General features: G+C 41.6%; 1 long non-coding RNA gene across 1 annotated transcript in view; it reads left to right on the top strand.

Annotated features, from left to right (window-relative positions):
• Positions 1-22,614, top strand: part of LOC147062508 (uncharacterized) — a 145,907-nt gene that overhangs the window by 33,501 nt on the left and 89,792 nt on the right. The window contains exon 2 of the long non-coding RNA XR_015067305.1: positions 14,814-14,910. This is a non-coding gene — a long non-coding RNA (uncharacterized LOC147062508). The remainder of the gene's footprint in view (positions 1-14,813; positions 14,911-22,614) is intronic.

Below are 22,614 nucleotides of genomic sequence, written 5' to 3'. Positions count from 1 at the left end.
GCCATCTTCGTCAGTTACGCTTTTTCTTATGTTAGCCAAGAAAAACAACATCAGGAATTTTAGACCCTCACCACGCACGCTCGCACACAAACACACACAAACACACACGTGCTTACAGATGCTGGTTAATCAGCTGTGTAAAGTACCATGTCTATCTTTCAATTTCCTCCCATTAGGGCAGACGCTGGCTTGATTAGACCCTTAATCTCCTGCGATTGAGCCATTAAAGCATGAGAGAGATGTATTCACACATGCATACACATGGGCACACCTAGCCAGCTAAATTGTATGAAGCACAGCATATCTTTATTGTCTCGTGATGAGGAGTTTTAATTTGCATTACTGTCGTATCTTCCATCAAATTTGTTGCATCTTTGAGTTTTTCTGTTAAACGCTGATAATGTTTACAATATGCTCCCATGCAAATTAAGGCCCAGTCCTGAGCCTCTCTTGTGTGATCTATTTATTCACTCATTCACCCAGCTGGCTGTTTGCCAGCTGCGCTTTTACCTGTTTTCCATTCAACCAGTGCACTCATCCACTGATTTGTTTCTTGTATATCATTGTGAGATTTTCCTTTGACAAGCATTTTATTTTACTGTGGGCCATCCGTTTTTACCTCGAGGGATGACTATGAATGCATTACTGTTGGTTAATTAAAAAACAAAATGTTTGGACAGGGGGAGCTTGGGGCAGGAAGTGCAGGTTAATCGAACAAAAGAAGGAAAAAAAAAACGTCTTGAGTTCTGGCCCATTTCCTCCAAGGACAATAACCCCCATCTTGTTTAACAACTCACCCGTTAGGGACTATTACACTCATTTTAATTGGCTTCCACTTTAATTGCTCAGGTGGAAGGAGGGGGCCTCCTTATGCTCTTAAAGTTAGCCTTGCCAAAATCAGCTTTAGCCGCTTTATGTCTGTCTGCGTGTGTGCTACGATATGAAGCGGTGCTGTTTTGGAGTCATTGTTGGAAATACATAATTTTAGCAAGGCCGCAAATAAAGTTCATTTAGTACTTCGTCAGACCGGTGCCTGTAAGCAACGGGAGAAGCCGTGCTGTCCTGTTGGATGTTAAAGCAACTCACATTATGGCCTGAGACAATTAGCCTCCTGCTATTAGTACATTGGTACCAAAGGCCTTCACACCGTCCTGAACATCTGGTGGAGACAAAGGAAGTGATATGGGGCAGTGAGTTGGTTAATGGGAGGGAGGTGAGCGTTTGATGGCGACAACAAACCACTTAAAGAATCCTAGAGAGATTACTAGCAGTGAGAAAAACAAATGCCAAAGGTGCTTGAATGTTTGACGCTGGGCTGTGGTGGGATGAGCTGACAGCGTTGTGGCCCATTGGATTCGGTCAAGAAAAAAGCTGACGTTGCGAAATCAGGTGTACATGCTGTAGTAATTTAGCCCATGAGAAGGAACACTTTTTCAGGTCAGCAAATGTCACAAAAAAAGTCGTTTTATAGTATCGAATGTACACCTATTAGTTGTGGTTAGCGGGGCCTGACCCGCACTTGACCCAGATCGGAACGATTACAGGGAAGGAAGAAAACCCGGACAGATTGTTCCGTATCTGGGACGGAATGCCCACCTCTACGCTGTTCTCCAACTCTAGTCGTTGCTAATGTCGGTAGTTGAGAAGCAGAAGAGTTTGCCGTAAAGGCAATATGCACATCACATGATAATCCACCATTGTAGTTCTATGCGATTACTAAAACAACATTTCCTGTTTCATGAGAACGTAAGATTAAATTGGCCTTAAGTATGAGAATTATTATGAAAGATTTTAGAATCGGCAGATAAAATCCTTAGTCATGTTCAGCCATTTCTTTCACCAGATAGTATGATTAAGTACTGTACATCTGTATATATGTGGCACTGTTAGCTTTAAGGCATGCCGGAGACAGGAATATGTGTCCTGTCCTTCACCTGCAGGCTCCTTAGCTTCACAAATGTTGGTCGTGGTCAGAAGGGTTGACAACATCAGACATCATGGGAATGAAGAGGGCCTTGTATTTGAGTGTAGGGATTCCCCTAGTCTTTTACGGACAATAGGACAGGAAGGAAGGAGTGTGCCTGGCTCTTTATGCCTCGGGGCTTCTGCCAGCCCGTAAAGAGAGTACATACATAGGAAACAAGCATGGCTCGAACCAGGAAGGTAGAGTATAAACGGTTTGTAAGATGAATGAATGAATGAAATACAATGTGAGAACTGCACATAGCAGAAGAAGCACTTACAGTTGTACTTGATGGACATGAATGCACTGGAAGTTATTGTCTTTTTATATTACCCCATGCCTAGAACATTGTTTTTTTTTAATTCAACCCACATCCATTCAGGTGTACAGTGTTGTGACTAAACTTATTTTTAAACAAGTAGATTATTAAGGGTTTTTCAAATCGTAAACTTTTTAGCAAAAGAAACGATACAAAGATATGTAGAAAATAAGACTTGATTATATTGTCTGGGGTCTGCTGCGATAATCTTAACACAGAGAACAGAGAATAGCCATTTCCAGATATGCTTCGGAAAATACTTCCTGTCATTTAGGGAACCCGTTTTTATGCCCAAAAAAAATCATGTCTTCAATATTTTAGTACAATTTCAAATAAATGAATATCTGGCTTTTAGATAAAGCGCTTTATAAGTCTTCTGCAATTACTATTTGTGATAATGGGACATAGGTAGGACACATGTAATTGTTTTTACTGCAGCTTTCTTGTGAGTCAGGGATCTTCTTGATTGGCTCCATACGTACATTCTGATCATATCACAGCCCACAGAGATTTGTGAAGACCTCGGCTTTACCAACACAAAGAGTTTTGCTTGTTAATATTTAATGTTGTTTCCAACTGTATAACTTGAGGTCCGTTCAAAGTTTTTGAGCTTCACTTCATGTGCGCATGCATTCAGAATTCTGTATCTACATTGCTTATAGATACATGGGGGCGTATGAAGAATTGTTGCCCTTCTCAAATCTCCTCCTCTTGCTCCCGTGTCGACCTCAAAAGAAGGTTAAGGTCATTCAAGTGGCACAAATAGTGTCTACTTTCTTGCAGTTAGTTTCTATTTGTGTGCGAGGGTGTGATTGCCTGATATTCATCACTTTCTACATGACTCATAGGTGCGGTACAAGTGTTTTGACAGCCCTCTGTGGCCTTGAGGGCTTTCTTGTCCTTAAAGGGAAAACAGCTGGGACTGTTTTGAGATTTGCACCTGATGGAAAATATGCAGAACTGTCATGTTTGTGGGATTTTCCCGAAATAGAAACAAAAGCTAATATCACTTTTTTCAGTGGATCGTGCCCATAAATCATGTAATAAACAATTTCAATTACCCAACCTCTCTTGAAAAAAAAAAAAAAAAAAAGCAAAGGGAGCCAAGAAAGGATGGAAAAGGCCACAGAAAAAGTTTACCGTATCTAAATTGTCTTGGCCCTGACCCATACCCTTCATGACTATAGGTAGTAAATCATTTCTGTGTCATGACCTATGACCTTGGTGGTATCTGAAAACGCTAGCTTCTGGCAGAAACTGCAAAGGATAGAACGTGTATCACAGTCATTATTGTGATCATCATTGTGATTATCATCATTATCATCATTAGGCCTCTTTGGCTCTTACTGAACACTGAACTATATTGTACATCTATCCAGCAGACAATCATCAACTCTCATGACAGCTGGTATGTTGCAGTGGTTTAAGAAATGACGTTTTGCCTGTGTGTGTGTGTGTGTGTGTGTGTGTGTGTGTGTGTGTGTATGCATGCGCGTGTGTTTATTGCAGAGCAAAAGCTCTTGAGAGGATGGGATGCAGCTGGATCCTGTCTACTTTGCCGAGGATTTCTCCCCTATTGACCTTTGACACATTCTGTTGTGCTGTCCAATGATTTCATAATGCATTTATCCTGAATTCTCCTCAGGCGTTAAGAGCAAGCCATTGTTAAAATATCAAGGAAAAAAAAATGTTGGTTTTCAGAGTCATTTCCTAGAATATAGAATTTTGCAATTGATCACCAAATGTGATTTTTTTCCCCCCGTTTTATGTTTGATGTGACAGTAAATATCTAATGGGAGGGCTAACAATTCTCCAATCCTCCTTTGTGATGAAACGTTCCCTAGTTCCCAAGCTGCTTCTTATTGTGAAATGAGGTGAACTGAGTTCACTGCCATCATACATTAGTCCTATCTCAAGTATGCTTGCAAGTCAAAGCGAAAATATCAGTTGAATGACTGATGATATGAAAAAGTGACCTACATGAAGTCAAGACACAGAGATTTACCCCGATAACCCGGCCGTATCTCACAGTGAGGGAAGGCGAGCCTGGTGACAAAGATGTACAGTGCGCTGACACACAAACACACAAAAAAATTAAGGCAGACAATGTGACTTATGACCCGGTTCATTTCTTCTCCACACTCGAGGAAGGCTTTTCTTTATGAAGACCTCAATTTCTTTTTCTTCTCTTTGCCATCTCTTATGGACTGCACAACTGCCCCCTAACTCACGCTGATGTCAACACCGACACAGGAAAAAAAATAAAGCGCGCGCACGCACACCAAAGCACGCACACACCAAAGCAAGCACGCATGCACAGACACAGGCACACACACACATACACATACCATCCCACTTCCTGTCACTTCCCCCAAAGTCTGGCGCCCCCCCCCCTCTACGTTGCCGCCAATATTTCTCATGAACTCTCGGCCACCAGCCCTTCATGAATTTTTATTAAACAAAACTCTAAACAGATTGATTTTGCACTGGCTGCTTTATTGCATTTTTATTTAATTCTTTCTCTTCCTCAGATGCGCACTTGCTCCTTCCTGTGTGCTCTTGCCTCCTTCTCAGCGCTTTCCCTTCCCTGTGTGCTCATCCTACTTCCTTCTGTATTTGCCGCCCATTTTTCCCGCTATATAGTCTCTCCTATTTTAAGGTGTCACTGCCACTTTGGCATTCCAGTTTACCTGTCTTTTATCCCCCACACTTCCTCGAGCTTTATTTTCCTGCCAGGTCTGATTTATGTGTCTGGATTAGCATAGCGGTTGTTAACGGGCCGATAAGCTTTGTTTTGATTCTGTTTGGGTGTGTTAGCTTCTGCATGAGCTTGCACTGTGTGTTCAAGCATGACCCTGGTAAAATACAAGATAACACTCATGGGACACTCATTACAATATTTAATACAATCCAGAACATGAGCTGTAGTCATTACATGGATAGTATTATTATTATTATTATTTTTTTGCAGTTTGTGTCTACACTTAATCATGTGAGGCAATGCCCTAAAATTCAGATGGCGGTACAAAGGGAATCCCTTCACAGTCACAGATAAAAACAAAACAAAATTGAGAAAAACATTGACAAAAAAACTAAAATAATTTGTACTTAAACATGTCTAAATTTGCATGCCCCCCCACCAAATAACCCCCAGAATGACCACAAAATAAACTTCTCAATCGAGAGCAATAGAGAGCATCGCACATCCACGTGAATGCAACTAGTGGGTTAGTATACGGTTGGGACATTGAGACTTCTGGGGGGTGTCCAACATTTCACTTCAATCAAAGCTAATGTTCAAGTTCTTTGGTAGAGTACGTAACAAGCAACAGAGAAAGCTGGTATGTGAGTTGTGTGTGTTTTTGAGTGTGTAGTAACTGGCAGTTGCTCCCTTTGCAGGCTGAACTGATGAAGAAAAGTGCGCTTCCTGCTGGGTGTAATGAGCCCCCCTGCTGTTCCATGCAGCCTGTGTGCAGCACTGCACTTTAAGTTTCTCTTAATCTTTTTTTTAGTTTTATTTCATCTTCCTCATTTCTCCTTTTTATGAATTTTTAAAAAAACATTTTTTATTTCCCTTTCTATTTTCTCTGAGTCTCGTCTCCCTCCTCCGAATCACTCAAGTCTTAACCCTCACCCCCTCGATCCCCATCACTTCTCTCTCAGCTTGAGTTTTGTGTCATTAATTAGCCACTTAAGCCTCATGCACAGTGACTTCTGACTGATGCTGTTGACCTCTTCAACAAGAGTCAAAACAGGTCATGAGGAGCTAACAGGACACGCAGTTCTGCCATGTGTACGTTTCTATATGGATGACTTGAGCATAATAATTGCCATTATTAATGAGGGTGGTTTGAGTACACAAAAGTCGTAAGCTCGATTAGTCAATCATAGAACTGTCTCATCAGTCAGGATGTATTAATTCCTCACTCAATCTTCACTATCCCACATTTTGAATTGCAGCAAATCTAGCGAGCGACACTCTCCAGTCATGAAAACTGTTTGTCGAATCCCCACGCAGTGCAACATTTCAGTCGGTTTCTGCGTCCTCACTTAAGTTTGGTGTGGAAAGAAAAAAGACTGGCTTATACAGAGTTGGGTGAATGGGGAAAAATTCCAATGAAGGTACCTTCAAAAGTCTTCTCAGAAAAGTGGAAGAGATACCTCAGTACCTTAGTGGTTGGGCTACAGGGTTTCATGTAGTTCCTTCTGCATGGTAGACTGACAGCTTTTCACTTCATACCCCACCCACCGACTCCTGTCTCCCACGCCACGAGTGTGTTTGCTCTGTCCTGTCACTGCGCTCCGACGACGAAGGTGTGTGCAGAAACAGCGCCGGTTTCAAGCGCACTGTGAGCGAGGTGTTGAATGTCTAATAGATCAACGAGACAGCCCCCCGAGGTGACTGTGCGTCAAGCGACCTTATCTCTGTTGAGTCGGCAGCTGTGCTTTGCTTTCTCTAAAAATTGTTTCGCCTTCGACTCATGGCCTTCAACTTGTACAATGACGACAAAGCGGAGAACTCCGTGTTTTGGTTACTAAGGCCAAAGTTGAGGTCTATTGGCTTTGTGAATGGTAAAAACACATTTTCCTCATTTGAATGTCTCCAATCTGTCTCTTAAGACATTTTGCACAGCTCGAGTTGCAGCATCCTAGCTTGTTTCTACGACAGAGTCGATTTTATCGCTGCCCCAAGGCTGACAGAGCAAAGCTTAAGAAAACAGAATCCCTGTCTAGGACGAGATATGGAAATGAGCCCTCAACAATATCTAGTGCACACTAACTCCTGTATTTGGAGAGCGAGGAGAAGAGACGAGACACTGGACCTCATTGTTCTCCCTGCCCAGTTTAGTGAAAAATTAATTAATTATGAATAAGTAAGTGAGTTAAGAAAAGGGGGTTTGGGGTTCTATTGGTGTTAACATAATTGCAATTCTCTCTTTTTTTTTTTTTAATGAATGGACTGGGGCCATTTCTCTCGCCTCTCAAATGGGTTTTTATCGTTTTCAATTTGGAAGGGAAAAGCTGATAAAAGCCTTTATAATGCTTTAATTTGGCATCGATTTGCATGAATCTCCCCCAGTAATTATCAGCGTACCCCCTCCCCTCATGGCCGACGGAAACAGTAGATTCCGATAAGAGAGAATGTGTGTCTGTCTGTGTATGTGAGCGTTTGTGTCTGCGTATGTGGGCTATCTTCTGGTCTCCATCTCCCATTTTTCTATTTCCATATCTCATCCCTCTGTCTTTCATTGGGAGAGGCGTAAAGCGAGTGATGGCGGTGGCAGAGGGAGAGGGAACAGCAAAATCCTAAATCAAAGCACTCAATTATAGAGCTGCAGTAATTATGGGAGCCCTTGAATTGAAGTGCTCTCGGAGGAGAGATGGATAGATATATGGATGATGCGGGAGAGGAGGGGCAGATAGGTAAATAAATGAATATGCCACACAGAAATACTATGTAGCCTCTGGGCCCAGGACCACATAAATACATGTATTAATCGATGGCTCGCAAACCATTCCAGTGCAATTAAAAGCGTATTGAGTGAAATGGGCCACTCTTGGGCTTGGGAGTGGGCTTTGGCTTGTTGTAATGGGTCAGTACACTGACCTTTAGAATGCCCCCCCCCCCCCCGGCTCTCAATAGGTATGGAATATGCGTGTTGAAATGCAGGGGGTCAGTCTATAAAGGGACTGTGGTCTCTTTGGGGCTCTTTGCGGGTCAATAAGATAGAATGACGTCCATCAAGAAGCCCTGTCAGTCGTGTTGGTAACAGGACCACCACTTTGACTTCTCAGGTTTTTCTTAACGTGCAAAGCTGTTTATCAGGCAAATGCTTCTCGTGTTCTTCTTTTTTGTGCCTATGTTTTGCGAGAATAAGTCGGATTTGTGAAAAACAGGTGTTGTCTCCTGCCCGAGCCAACATCTCAAGCCGAACGAGGAAGGCAGGTGCCTTTCACAAAATGAATTGAACTCGTCCCATGAATTTAGTTTTTTTTTTTTTCTGTTTAGTTGAAGCAACAACATTCTTGACTTTTCTATTTGGTTGTGCACATGTGTATTGAGCTGCAAAAAATGCACCGGTGTGCCAGTAAACCGGTGTGCCAGTAATTTATTGGCTTTTAAGATATCCTCATATTAGCACATACAGGAAGTTTGTCCTGGGCCCTCTGCTGTGCCAGAGCTCATTTATTTCAATGTGAAATGCAGCACAGATGTTCCTCTTCAATAACCAGGCTGAGCTGCCTTAGGCCACAAACAAAAGATGCAAACATGAGGGAACAAATGAATAAATAGCAAATGTCGGTTTGCAAAAGAAGTTTTTTCATGAAGAATCTGAGACTTGTTTTTTGTGTAGGTACATTTCCCTGAACACATTCAAGCGTAGAAGTCAGTGCAAACAGATGGGAAACTGCAACACGTGCCCTATAGTGTTGGGTCTCTGGCTTTGTGATGAATGTGTTCCTGTCCCAGCTGACTGTGTCAGAGGGGGGTGATGCCTTGGGACGAGTGCCGCTTCAGCCCGTTGATTTACTGGCTTCCATTTCCAACCGTGTAAAGTCAATCTCTGTGGAAGGTCAGCAGCCCCCGTGTTCACATTAGTGTCTTTTAATCCCCATTCGTCAGAGCAGACCAGCATCAACCATGAGGGCGTTGGAATACAGGTAGTTTTGTACTCTTCTGTTCTCATCAATCTTGTAAGATGATTTTGACGCATGTTGAAATACCGCTTTGGATATAATAGGTGCTAGATGTTGAAATATTTTGATTGTCATTTTCCCATTATCTTTTTTTTTTTTTTTTTAGAAGTTAACTGGGCTTGATTTTTTTATTTTTTTTTCCTGGACTTTTTCTGCTCCATTTTTTTTTGCCTTTTCTGACACTCTGAGGTTTTGTACTCGAGCACATGGCTCCTGAGCTATGTTTGCATTGGATTTACTCTAAGCACTGGTGAATCATTTCATGTAGCATTTTCCACGTCATCTACAAACTATCTTTTGCATGGATTCTTATTTTCTTCAAGTGCAACTCAGCATCTAAAAGACCCTCGTTTTAATCGCTCCTTTCCTCACGGCCCGTTATTTTTTCCTCACCCTCCTCCCTTATTCCTTCCACCATTCTGTGCCTGGAGGTTAGCACTAAACGTGCATCATTCAGCAAAAAACAAAAGCAGTGAATTGATTGGGTTATCAGATGCTACTCTGCTGGACGCTTTGATCAGAGCTGAAAAGCAGCGCTTACATGTCAGAATTCTGCATCAGCAGCTCTTTCTGAGTTTTACAATTACTACACACCATGGTCACACCCCAAGTTTTCCTTCTATTCACCTGACAGTCTTAGGGTGAGAGCCCGAGGCAATGAGCATTATTATGGCTCTCTTTGCTTCTCCCCACTGAGTATTATGATGGCAGCTGTGGCCAACAGCGCATAAGTGCTACTTTTTGCTGTTACTGACTTCCTTGCCTTTCGCTCGCACACTTGCACTGTTCTTTTCATAATTGAAGATATCTATTACCATTCAGAAAGCTCAGGCATGCCAAGATTGAGTAACCTTGAACCCGGATGAAGGAAGCGGTGAATCTTGCCAGTTCATTAGAAACCAAAGACGAGGTCATCGTGTCAATGAGGAGGAACACGGTTTGTTTCGTTCTACTTTTCTCATGCTCTGACAACCTGCGAGGTCAACTGTAACAATAGAGAAGAAGAGTGAGCGCCTTTTGTCTTGATGATAGGCGGGAGTTCACAGCTCAGCGTGTGCTGCATCACTGTAAATCTACTTTTGAGGAAACTACTTTGCAAGAACAATGAAACAAAGCCAAACAAAAATTAGAGGAAGTTGACGCTTTCTCAAGATTACAAAAGACACACGCAAACTCACAGAGAGGCACACGTGCGCTAAAACAATAGAGTGCTTGATTTTTTATTTTTTTTTCCCCCGCTCTGCAGAGTGCCTGAAGGTTTTCAGGCATCTAAACAGTCAGATCGCTTCCTCTGTAATTGGCAAGTTGGTACTTAAGGCCAGCAGCTTTTTATAAGCAATAGAGGCAGGTAGCCAAAGTGACAATAACTGCTGCCCTACATCAATTATTGGATACATATCCATCACTTGTTGACTTATATGTGACCCCGGGCACTTGCCAGCTGAGGTATTGACGGGCCAGCTCTCCCCAGTGCAAGTGACAAGTTCCATTTGCAATCACATTTATTAAACGGCTGTTAGAATGAATGAAGGTCTGGGCCAGCCCTCATTGCTACACCACCTTCAACTCTTATTAATCTTAATGCCGCCAAAGAATGGATAAATGTGCGATGCGGCGAGATATGACTAACGATGTAATGGATGCCTGCCTCGGCCTAAAACTTGAGGGCATTTTACCTAGAAGCAGAAGGTAGGCGATGGTGGTGGTGGTGAGGGGGATTAAATTGCTTTTGTTGTCATCACCTTCCTGTTCTGATAAGTTTGTTGTCAGAGCTTCTGTTTCCCCGCGTGAGCGCTAATGTATGAAAGAATAACTGACATCATTAGCAGTGCTGTGATTCCGAACAGAATTTGCCTTCACTGTCATTTGATTAAATGAAAGACTGATTGTGTTAATGCAAATAGACACAGGTTCAATTAAAATTTATTTTTGATTTAATTTATTTATTATGTTGGATGTGCGTGCACTATTATTATTATTATTATTATTATTGTTATTATTATTATTACACAGACAAAATGTACAAAATGAAGGTGAGGAAGGCGTGTATTGAGACAAAAAACAAACATAAAAATACATATAAATAACAAAGTTCACTCCAGACCACTACACCTTGAATGGCAAAAGTCACCCGTTCACTTTCAATTAATTAAAAGTGAATGAAAGGGTTATTTGGGTAGATGAATACATGAGAGAACAGAGCAGAAAAAAAAGGGTCTGCTAAAAAAGCTGTGTTCTAACAGTTCCCTCCGTCTTCTCCCAGCACTCCTAGTCTTTTCGAGCTCTGCCCCATTGAATTATGCCTCCCCTAATTGGTTTCATTGGCACTTAAAGAAAACAGTTTAAATAAGTAAAAGGCGCATGGATGAGGAAACAGGGCCTTGCAATTATTGGAACTACATCAGTCCGGGAGATTTGTTCTACCGCAGTTGGTTTCCTCTCTTCTCTCACATTCCTCCCAGATGGACTGGTGGAAGCATAACTAACAGAATATGTGTTCAAGTTGTACATGTGTTGCCAAAGTGGTGCAAAGCAGCCTTGTAGGTGAAGTGAAAGCAAGCCCACAGGTACAGGACCCATTATCTACTGTCCCTTAATCACGCCTCGCACTGACATGTTTATATGGCTGAACTTTGCAGCACTATTAGACGTGCAGACAAGAGGAGGGCCAGAGCTCCAACCTCAAGGCCCCCAGGGCAGGCCCGGCCCTTTAGCTTCTCTCCTGCATCTATTATATGCTAATTACAGCCATTCCTAAAGCATGCTTACAAGGAGTTAATTTAGTGGGCCATTACGTCAGTCTATATTTCAGGGTGCCGTGCAAGGGGGCTTCTCAAAAGGTGAGGGTGTGATGCTAGCAGAAGTGCAAGACGGCGGACCTTTTATGGGGAGAGGGGGGGACGGGGCTAAATCACCTTATAGGCACATTTTTAGCATCCATGATTCTTAAGCATTGTTGTAACCACCTACTGCAACTCAGATTTCAATTGTGAGGACAGCATAGCAAACGAACATATATCTCTGAAAAGTATTTCTTACAAAGCCTGTAAGTAATCAAGACTTGGTTGACTGCTTGAAGTTTTTGATGCAAAACACTGCCAAGAACAAAACACAAAACACTGCTGTACTCATTTGATTTCCTTTGGCTTTACCAGATTCTTCCTGTGAACAAAACAGTTACGAGTTAATTGCTGACACTGGAGTAAATGATTATCTATGTTCGTCATTCTCCTTTTTCGTGTCAGCCCTACCATGTGCTCGTGACCCGTGTAGGATGTAAGCGTCCTGTTGCTCAATATTGCTTGGGATTGGTTCAGTGGCACATTGATGAAGTCATGCAATGGTCAATGTGTATCCTGGATAATTGTATTAAACAAAACAAAAATCACAAAACACATTTTGGGCCATTTATTTTCACTTTTGTGATGTTTAGTGTTTTGATCTAGTGGTCAATCAAGACATTTGTTGACAGAGTTAATTAAATAAATATTTACCTTTTTGCCATTTTCCCAGAGAAAACATGATCAAATCAATCAAATACAGATGACATACTTATTAATATTGTTAATAAAGACTTACACGATTCAGGGTATGCAGTTAAAAACTGGGGAGGTATGGAACACCAGGGAAATAAATTCAAAAGAAGGAAGTGATAAGAAATCTAAGGGGACACAGGACCCTATGGAATGATTGGGAGGAACAGCTGAAATGGAACAAGGTGGTGGTGGTGGGGGTGTCGGGATGCGGAGGGAAGTCAGCTAAATGCGATAGCAGAGACAGAGTGGTGATGGAAAAGCAGGTTCATGCTCCGGGGGGTAATTAAAAGGCTTTCCTCTTATCTCAGCCAGTGGCACAGCATCCCATGTACAAAGGACACATGTTGACATCTTACACATTAAAAGCTTGTGGCGGTGTCTGTCTGTGGACATGAGAGGATTGCCAGCGTGTGTGTGTGTCTGCACGTGCGTGTGTGCGCTAGCTGTTTATCTGAGGCCATGGCTCTGCAATGACTCCACCTCCAGGAGGTTGTAACTCCATCACCTCCCTGCCTATCGACTCTTCTAAGGGGGGATCGATACTGGAATGATGGCCCGCCTATGTCTTGGCCATCCATCCGCTGGGCCATTGAGTGTATGTTAATGTTATGAATTATTGAGAGAACAGTTACTATTGATTGTCTGAGGATTATTGGTGGGTTTCATAGGGGAGGGGGGTGAGGAAGGTTAGATCAGGCTGGGGAATGACGAGCTAGGAGGGAAGGACAGGACAAAATCCCGTTGGAAGGTTTAAATATCTACTAAGACTCCTGACCCCAAAAGGCCCTAGGGTCAAAGATGGCCTAGAGGGCATGCTGCCGAGTTTGATATTTCCAAACGCAACCAAAATTCAGTACTGACCCTGCACTCATTACTTATTCCTCTCTCGCTCTCTCTGCTCAGTACTTGACTTTCATGGAGTCTAGTGTGGCAGACTGTTATTGTTTACAGTGGCATGCATTAGTTAGATAAGACAAACAGATGCCCGGGGCAGATTGTTTATGTTTAGGGCTGAGTTTGGAAACAGGTTGTCCTCTAATTTTCAGACGTTTATTTTTTTGCTTTCTTTTTTTTTCCATGTCTGCTCCGATTCCATATGACTGATACATGAATTGGAGAGAGAGCTGAGGAGAGGCAGATTAAAGCCTGTACACCTGATACTGTCCAAACATTGGCCTCCACCCCTTTGGAAGGCCACAAAATATTCCTACATGCATTAATATACGCACACACACAAAATATTGCGCAGTAACAGTCACACTCATAGTCTCCAGTTTGTATGGCTTGGAATGGCCCTGGGTTCACACAGAGCCCAGAAGAGGAGAAAACGTCTTTCGCAGGCAAATGCTAAGCTTCAACTCAGGGAAATTCCGCATGCCAAAAGTGCCCGTCATACTGTATGTGGAGAGAGAAATGCCGTTTAATGACAATCACAGGAGTCGTTAGCAGATGATATGTGGCAAGTAAGGGCTGATAAAGCGGAATCAAAACCAAATAAATATAACCGGTCGCTAATCTCCTTTCTATGTATTGTTTTGACTTACAACAAAACAAACAAAAACAGGTGGCACATAGGCAAGTCACTTTACATATTGTACTGTGAATGACATCACACCAGATATGACATCAATTCCTGGGATTCAGATTCCCCATTTAAACCTTTATTTGTATTGTAATGGGTCTGAAACTAGTGAATCAATACTGTTCCTGTTATCACCATAATGAGACCATCTGGTGCAGTCTTCATTATTACAGTTGGCATCTGCTGTCATTACCTCATCTACATCAGTAATTACCATCACCACACCAAATACAGTTAGGATCAGGGATGGACTTATCATTAGACAAGCACACTCAATTACCGGGGCCTACCAGATTAAACCCCTTAACTGATTGGGATAGTTTTCTTTGACTTAAAGCAACTTTTATTGTTTTATTCTTCATTCGAGTGCGTAAAACAATAAAAAAAAATCCATGATCATTTTGAGTGCATCCCTCCTTTGCAATCGATTCTGAATAATGTTCTTATCAATTACAGTAAAAAAGGTGTGAAGATGATTCACTTGTTGGAAAACCTTGTCAAGAAGGATTTTACGGACCGTATCTACTTCAGAAAATAGAATGTTCTTAAACAATACTCTTTGCACAAGACCGATGTGGAAGAGCCCTGTCATTAGGTTTGCCTTCCAATGACTAAGTACAAGTCTTCACTGGGCTGAATATGATTCACCCGATTGAATGCCAGTCGAATTGGGGCGCATTGCATGGTTCTTTATACTTGATTTTCTTCCAACAGATTCCCTACGGTTCCATTTCGTCAGCAATGTGACATCCACGTCAGTTTTGTGACCTCTGGAAGACAAAGACAGCACACATCCCCGGAAAAGATGAAGGTAACATTCATTTATTTATCATTTTGGAAATGGTAATTCAATTCTTTTACAAGTAGGCACATGCTGAATTTTACGAATAAGCAATGAGATATTATGCAATATGAAAGGAAATTAAAGTCTAAATGACCATTACACCGAAGTGGGCAAGATGGAACTGAATGGAGCAATTGAAAGTTACTTTAAGGCATTTATATTGAAAGCGTTTTGTACTTCTATAGTGTCCTCCACTCTGAGCTTATGGACATTTTCCCGGCAATTGATCCTGTGTCTAAGTGTTAGTCATAAATTAACACTGCTCTGCTCTCCACCTACGCTTGACTGTATTCTCATCGGGTTCAACCAGTCATGAGGCTACATGCTTATAAGACGGATGCAGTTGTGCGAGGCTCGGGATCCAGAGTGGTCACCTTGTATTAGGAGGATTACCAGTTTGACCCTCTGATATCCATCCGTCAGTTGTGCTGTATGGCATCATGATTGTAAAGTCTTTGCGCGTTACTTGATGGTAATCACAGGTGCAAAGGACTTAGAAATAGCTGGTTGGTCAGTCAAAGATACTTCCAAAATGGATGTAGTGACGGCATGCTGCCGGATCGTGATGAGTCACTCTCTCCTTCACCAGCAATTGTGTTCTGCATTACTTTGCAATACCTCCATGCAGTAGTACTAGCACATTCTATTAATCTCTTCAAGGATTTAAGAAATAGTATGTTTACTTTGTCTTGATCTTGTTTTCATTCCAATTTTTCGAGCAAATGTGTCTGAATGCTCATTCCACTTTGTAAAATCGTTGCTGTCGAAATTTGTCACTCTGCCATTCGTTCATTTTAATCACTTACTAACCTCTAGTGAAATCCTTTAACTGTTGTAGATGTACACAGAATAAGTGGGCCCATCTAATTATATATTTTTTATACTGATAATGAATACAGTTCCCACTGAAACAAAAAAAAAGTGGTACAGGGAACAGTGCATTTAACAGAGTGCTCCGAGATCCAAGTTGCGATACATAAGGGCTTATATCAGGATGAGGCTATAAAGCTTGCCCTTTAGGGTAAAGAGTAGTGCGAGTAGTTGACTCCTGTCCTGCTGATATGCAACCTTAAATCACTCAGTCCCCAGCCTTGCTACTCCCGCGCTCACACACACATACACGTGTACACACACACGCGCATGCACACTACTGCACTCAGACCATCGTAAATGTCACCTGTTAATCTGGCCTCAAGTGCTGCTCAGTGCCATCGACAACTTGAGCTTCTACAGAGCAATGTTGCGAAATATGATGTTTCAGCTCCGTTACTTGTGTAAGCATCGCTACCGTGACGGACAGCGGATAAATAAGTTTATATATATATTAGTGTTTGACTCGCTCCTATAATCCCCAATCGTGTCACTCGTGGCAACATCAGAGAACGATTTCCGATTGGATGTCATTTCCATGGGGGTTTGAGTGGGTGGGCTGGGGTACCAATTTTCCAGAAAAAAATCTTGTATAGTAATCACAGAAGAAAATCCAGCCATTCAATTAACCTAAAAAAGATGAAAAAGACAAGGCTATCCTCTTTTACGGCGAATGAAATTGTTTGTGGCGGGGCCATTTGAGTCAAGCCAGTCAACAAAACAATGGTTGTTGTCATATGCGACAACACAAAACACCACAAGGCTCAACTTCAAAATGAAAGCCAACAATTTAGACTACATCTATAAAGATACCAAAGTCTCAGTTAGCTTTAACTTTGAAATAGGCCCTCGGAAACAATTGTTGTGGCGGCTGACTTGACTCTGAATTAAGGCTGCAGTGCATGGCCTGAGCACAGTAAAGCTGACTGGATGGGGGATTCCCCATCTGCAGCCCCTTCACAAGGTTTCTCATTTTTTCCCAAAATGTTTTTGTTTAGTTTTTCCTTACCCTCCTGGGGGTTAAGATGAGGGGATGTCAAGAATAGGGGTCAACTTTCGGTACGTGAAACCCTTTGAGACATTTTTTGTGATGAAGGGCTATATAAATAAAAACATTTGACCTGTCTTGTCTGACTGACTGAGATCTATTGTAGTGTGCAAAAGCACGGTGTCAGCCTTGAACTGGAGAGTATTATTCATATATCACTATCATATAGCAGTTGCACGCGGTGAGTTTTGAACCTGGGCCTTCAGTGGGCATTTAAGTGACCTAACCCACCTCTTAAGAACACCGTAACTTCAAAAATAATATTTAAAAAAAACGTATAATTTGTGACAAGATGAGACAGCCGAATTTCACTGATTTGATTATGAATATTATTATAACAAAAGCAAAAATCTGACTATTATAGCAGTTTAAAATAGAGCACAAATCAAAATCAATATTTATCAATATCAAAACTAAAAAAACAAAAATGTGTCAATTGTTCTTTGTTAAATAGTTCATACTGAATAGTATGATACGTAATAGTTTACAAGACACAAATTCTTGGAAATCATACATCAAGCATGGAAAATTAATTCCAGTTTTTCCCTGTCAGGGGTCGCCAAGGCAAGTCACCCACATGACATGTAGTAGTGAGGCGAATGTGCCTACAGACATCAAAGTCCTTGTACAGTATATGTATGTGTGTAGAGAATTGGCTCCAGGACCTCTGAAGCAGCTCTTGTACCATTAGCATGTCAATTGTCCCGCTCTGCTTTGCACATGAAAGAATCGGGATGTGTAGGAGGACAGGAGAAGAGACACGAGGTACAAGGCCCAACGTATTTACCTCTTGTGTATCATACATATTGTGTTCACTTATTAGGGATCACTGCTTGCTACAGACACACACATAAATATCCCACTGAGCAGCGAACAATTCCAGGTGTGTTGGAGGCTTGTCAAGGATTGTTCAAGGTTGCGAATGTTCGGAAAACGTTCGCCAACAGTTTTAGAGATTTTTCTTGTTGTAAGAAAATGTTGCAACATGTTCAAAATTCCCTTGCAACAAGAAAAGGACAAGCGAACATTTGCAACCTTGACCAAACCAGTCTATTGTCAGTCTATTCTTTCTCCAATATTGATTTTGTTCTCAAGTGAATGTTAATTACTTGTGTACCAATAATGACCACCATTGTTGTATTATTGAGGTAATTTGATATTCTTTGGCTACATTTTTAAGGCAAAGCCAAAGAATTTTGAAGAATTGTTCTTTGTTACAGCTGCAGTTGTTGTGAAATTTGCTATATAAACAATATTGTCTCGTATTATCATGTGCTCAATAGTCCATCTTCACAATGCAAAAGCTGTAATGAACATTTTGCCATGAAAGTGATGCTGAGGCTTAGTTGGATTTGCAAAGTATTAGGTCAACATTAATTTTGTTACTGTGGTTGTGGTTGGTAGTGATGTAAATGCACTTCATTATGAGGCAGTAGTTTCTTATTAGTTGCTGTCATGTAGCTACAGTAAATCAGGTAACAGGAATTTTAGAATTGCTTCACACTATGATGGAGCGCATTGCCTTTGTTTGTTATTGGTTGCTATGCATTCAGGTCTACTGGGATTAACTGTGAAGTCAAAACGATATTTGTTCGGGGATTTTTGACCACTTGAGATCAAATTATCCCAACTCGACGCTGTTTGTTTGAGTGTCAGGTAATTAATCAAGCATGTGTAGCTTTCAGAGTTGCTTGTGAGAGCCAACATGATAATCATTGCTCACTGAAATTGTATTGGTTGTGTCATGAGGTGGTTTTCCAATTTATTATTTTTGTAAGTGTGTAGATTCTGGGTTATTCTGACAGAGTCGTTATCCAAGTGTAACTGCACTGTTGACCCCAGTGTCTCGAGCCAATCTGCTTCCTGGACTGAGCTGTGTCAGTGCTTGGAATACGGCTATGCCTCCACTTAAACTGAAACTTTTGACAGCCGTTCTCATGCAAGCAGGCTGGAGTTGGCAGAAGGCACCTGGCGAGGCGTGTGTTGTTTTTCCTAATTTGTTTCAGTAAGGTGGAGCTTGGCTAGTTATGACCACATCAGTCGTTCTTACTGGCCTTTTTGAGGAAATGAACACATAACTGACACAGCAGCTTCTAGTTCTGTGATCTCTACAAAAACATATGGATACTCACAGAGTAGTGTCCAGTCTTAGTCATACACAGATGGACATTTAACCCAGGCACGCTCAGTGTGTGCATGCTGTTACTGAATACACACAACACACTGACACACTTAGCAATGTCATCATTTCCTGTTACTTATATTTTTTATAACAATTGAAATCGGACATGTATTAATGCGAGCATGTTGCAGATCTACCTTTAGAAAAATAATCGCACACAAAAAAACATAGTTTACGCAGTAGCAAGTTCTGGTTGGTTGATATTTGAGAGGCTCTCAAAATACCATACAGGGATCCCGTCGTAAAACACGCAGAAGTTGTCAGTAACAGTGTCAACCTAAAATGGCCACCAGTGGCTTTACTTCTCTCGATGGCCATTAATCAAATATGTTAGTCCATTTGTGTCTGAGAGTAGACTACGCAAAAATTGTTCTGTAACTCTTAAACAGAATGACTAAGTCAGCAGTCGTTCTCACTTTTGCAGGTGTGGGTTCTGCTGACCCTACTGGTCCACCTGCTCCCATGGGAGCTGCATGACCTAATGGTCATCTGAGCTTTCTCATCATCAGCGCCACCGTCTTTCTTTTCTCACACTATTTCACTCTTTATATTTGCCTTTCACTGGCCGGCTGATTCACTAAGTTGCTCTTGAATTCTCATCATGAAAGTCATCAGCGTGAGTCAACAAGTAGGTGCTACAGCGTCCAGCTGAGTCGGCGGACTCCTTTCATGACAGGATGAGCTGCAGTGCCTTGTTGCCCTGGCCGATGCCATCATGTCGGCTTTTCAATGACTCTCGAGCTAAGTTATGATAACCGTTAGGAATAGTTTACGCATAGTACCAAGCATTTCAATTTTATGAGTGTACCCTGTGAGTAAGATATCTTTTTATTGGGTTAGCAAGAGTGACCTATCAGCCAGAAGTTGTGAAATGGGTTCAACAAGACAGTAGTTTTTGGAATTTCCTTTATAGATCTGAGTTGAGCCTTGAGAGGGATTTAATCATATATTTTGATAAGCTTTAGATTTTTTTATTTAGAATTCAGACTTATTATAACATGTTTCAAGTCTTACATCTAAAACAAAGACTCTTTGCAGATCGTCACTGCATTCCACCCCCACCCCAATACACATCAACGTACAGCACACACGCACACACACACAACCTTTCAACACAATAACCCCAGGGTACTGGTTATTAGAAAATCACCCAATCCTGTTGTCCCCTCAGTCTGGGAAGAAAAAGAAAGATTTTCCTGACTATATTAGAGGAGAGAGGTAGTAGCCTCTGTTGCCGCTCGCCTTCATCTCTCTCCGTTTATTCTAATCACGGTGCAGCTGTCTCCTCTCCTGCCTTTATTTTGCACTATTTCTCCATCTCTTTGTTTTGTTTTTCGCTTGACAGTGACTGGGCCTTCAATGCCTCAGGGGAACAGAGTTATGAGCCTGATGTCCTTTCATAGTCAATGTTATAATATATGTGTGTATGTGCGTGTGGCTGCGCGTGTGAGTAAAACCTCAGCAACACCACATTGGACGTTTCCGTGCCAATGTGGGTACGTTTTGTTTACGGATCACGTCTCTCTAAGTGATGTTTTCGTCAGGTCTTTCCAGGATGATGCTATCATGCTGACCTCCTCTGTCCAGTCACACTTGACTGAAAGTGCCGGAATGATATGAAGCTCTCCAGTGTGACACCCGCAGCTCCGTGGACATGAACTTAATGTCCTACCAAAGGAACAGCGCATGTGTTTAGTTGGTGCGTACAAAGTGCATTTATTAGGTTTTTGTCAGTCAGTGTTAGAGATAAGAGTGATGTGTCAATGATGCCTTGGGGCTGAATGTTCAGAATGTCTTCCAAAAACAAAGCCTCCCTTAGTTTGTGTTGGGTTATGGCAGCTGAAGCGAAACTGACTTCTTTCACCAGATTCTGGTAACTCTTTTTGAACGGAAAGTATGTTGTTGTTGCCTTCTTCACCTGCCCCTGAGCGGGAACCCTATGGTCTGTGGGTTTTGTTTGGTCTTTGTGCTCTAAATTCGGACAACATAGATTTGCTTACGTTATGGGGGAGGTACGATGAGATTTATCACCACCAGGATGAGGACAGCAAGTTAAAATGGGAAACGGTCAGGAATCGTTATGATGGTGTTTACATTGTGGCGACTTTAATTTAGTCACAGCTCCTTTTAGAAATAGGTACTTTCCCATGTAGCTGTTTTAGCAGCAGGTAATCTGGCTGACTGAAAACGTTCTGAAATATTTGGTTTACTTGAGTAAATCTCAGTGTTCAAACTTACTAATACTTTGTCGTGACTGTTTTGAAAGAAATATTTGGAACAGAAGCCATGACGTTTTAGGCATGTGGGTAATTTCAGGTCAAAGTTTGTATTAAAGTGATAAAAGATCATCTAAATTGAGAACTACTGGTGCTGTATTTTACTGCTCATAATGATGATGTGATTTCCGTCTGTCATTACTGCTGTAATTGATGAATTTTACACATTTTTTATGACTAACACACCTCATGTTCTTTAATAAGGAAGTGTGGACTTATGATCTCACCTGTATTGCTGAGTCACATTAGCCACTTAAAGAGTTTTAATGCAGTTTCATTTCACAGAGTACTTTTCGTCCACTTTTCCGTGCTTGGGAGGGATATCATATGATGGGACACTTTTTTACTTTGAATAAACAAACTTTTCCCTCTCATTCTTTGAGTGGAACCATTTGATTTTCTTCATTAACATTCTCATATACAAACATGTTTTCACTCTGGCTGTGTGAGTTCTACACAGATTGCAGTAGCCTGATTGTGTCTTTCCCAACTGGGCAGAGCATTTCTGGAAAGTCCCTGGCTGAGAATGGGGATTTAAGTCCTGGAATGGCCTGTGTTTTCTTGAATCAGAAAGGAGGATGTGGTATATTGAAGACACTCCTCTGCTCACCTCTTAAAGAAGAAGAAAAAAAAATCTCCCCTAAACACCAAAAGATACATTATCGCCCCCTCTTCTCCTAACCACTGTTTAGGGAGGGAGAAATTGTCCTTCCAGTAAATGTTACTCTGTTTCAACAACAGATGAAAAAAAACAGGATTGGGAAGTGGAAAGAATATGGGAACTGGTTAAAAAGGCACAGGGGGATATCTTTCCCTAAAATTATCTTCATTATTAACCTTGAGCAGCTGTCTCAAACCCGCAGTCTGCGGTCCAATTGTGGCCCACGGGAATATAGTTTGTGGCCCTCACCTTGATATGAAAGGTTAATGTGGTCCGTGATTTTGATATGGATGGTTGTGTGTGATGCTCATTCAAATGTGTCTTTTTGGGAGCATATAGTACTTGTGCAAAGAGCTCTTTTCTACCTAGAACTTCAATATGTTCAAGTACAGGACCTAACTTACTGATGAGCATCTTCAAGCCCCGCTGAAGGTCTCAACTGCTTCCTCCCTCACGCCAAAACAAACTGATGAACACAGACCTTTGGATATTTATAACCCAATAGATGTTGTATCAATTACGTAAAAGCGCATGAGCGGCTCACATCTCTTCTGCTTTGACTGCAAAGCAGTCATTTTGTATTGTTCTTTTCCTCCCCATTCATGGATCTTTTTTTTTCCTGCATGGCATCATG

The sequence above is a fragment of the Syngnathus leptorhynchus genome, chromosome 1 (genome assembly GCF_054491065.1).
Source record: "Syngnathus leptorhynchus isolate UIUO chromosome 1, UIUO_Slep, whole genome shotgun sequence".
In the NCBI taxonomy this organism is placed as follows: Eukaryota; Metazoa; Chordata; class Actinopteri; order Syngnathiformes; family Syngnathidae; genus Syngnathus; species Syngnathus leptorhynchus.
Note: the sequence above shows the minus strand (reverse complement) of the source record. Positions and strands in the feature narration are given on the sequence as shown.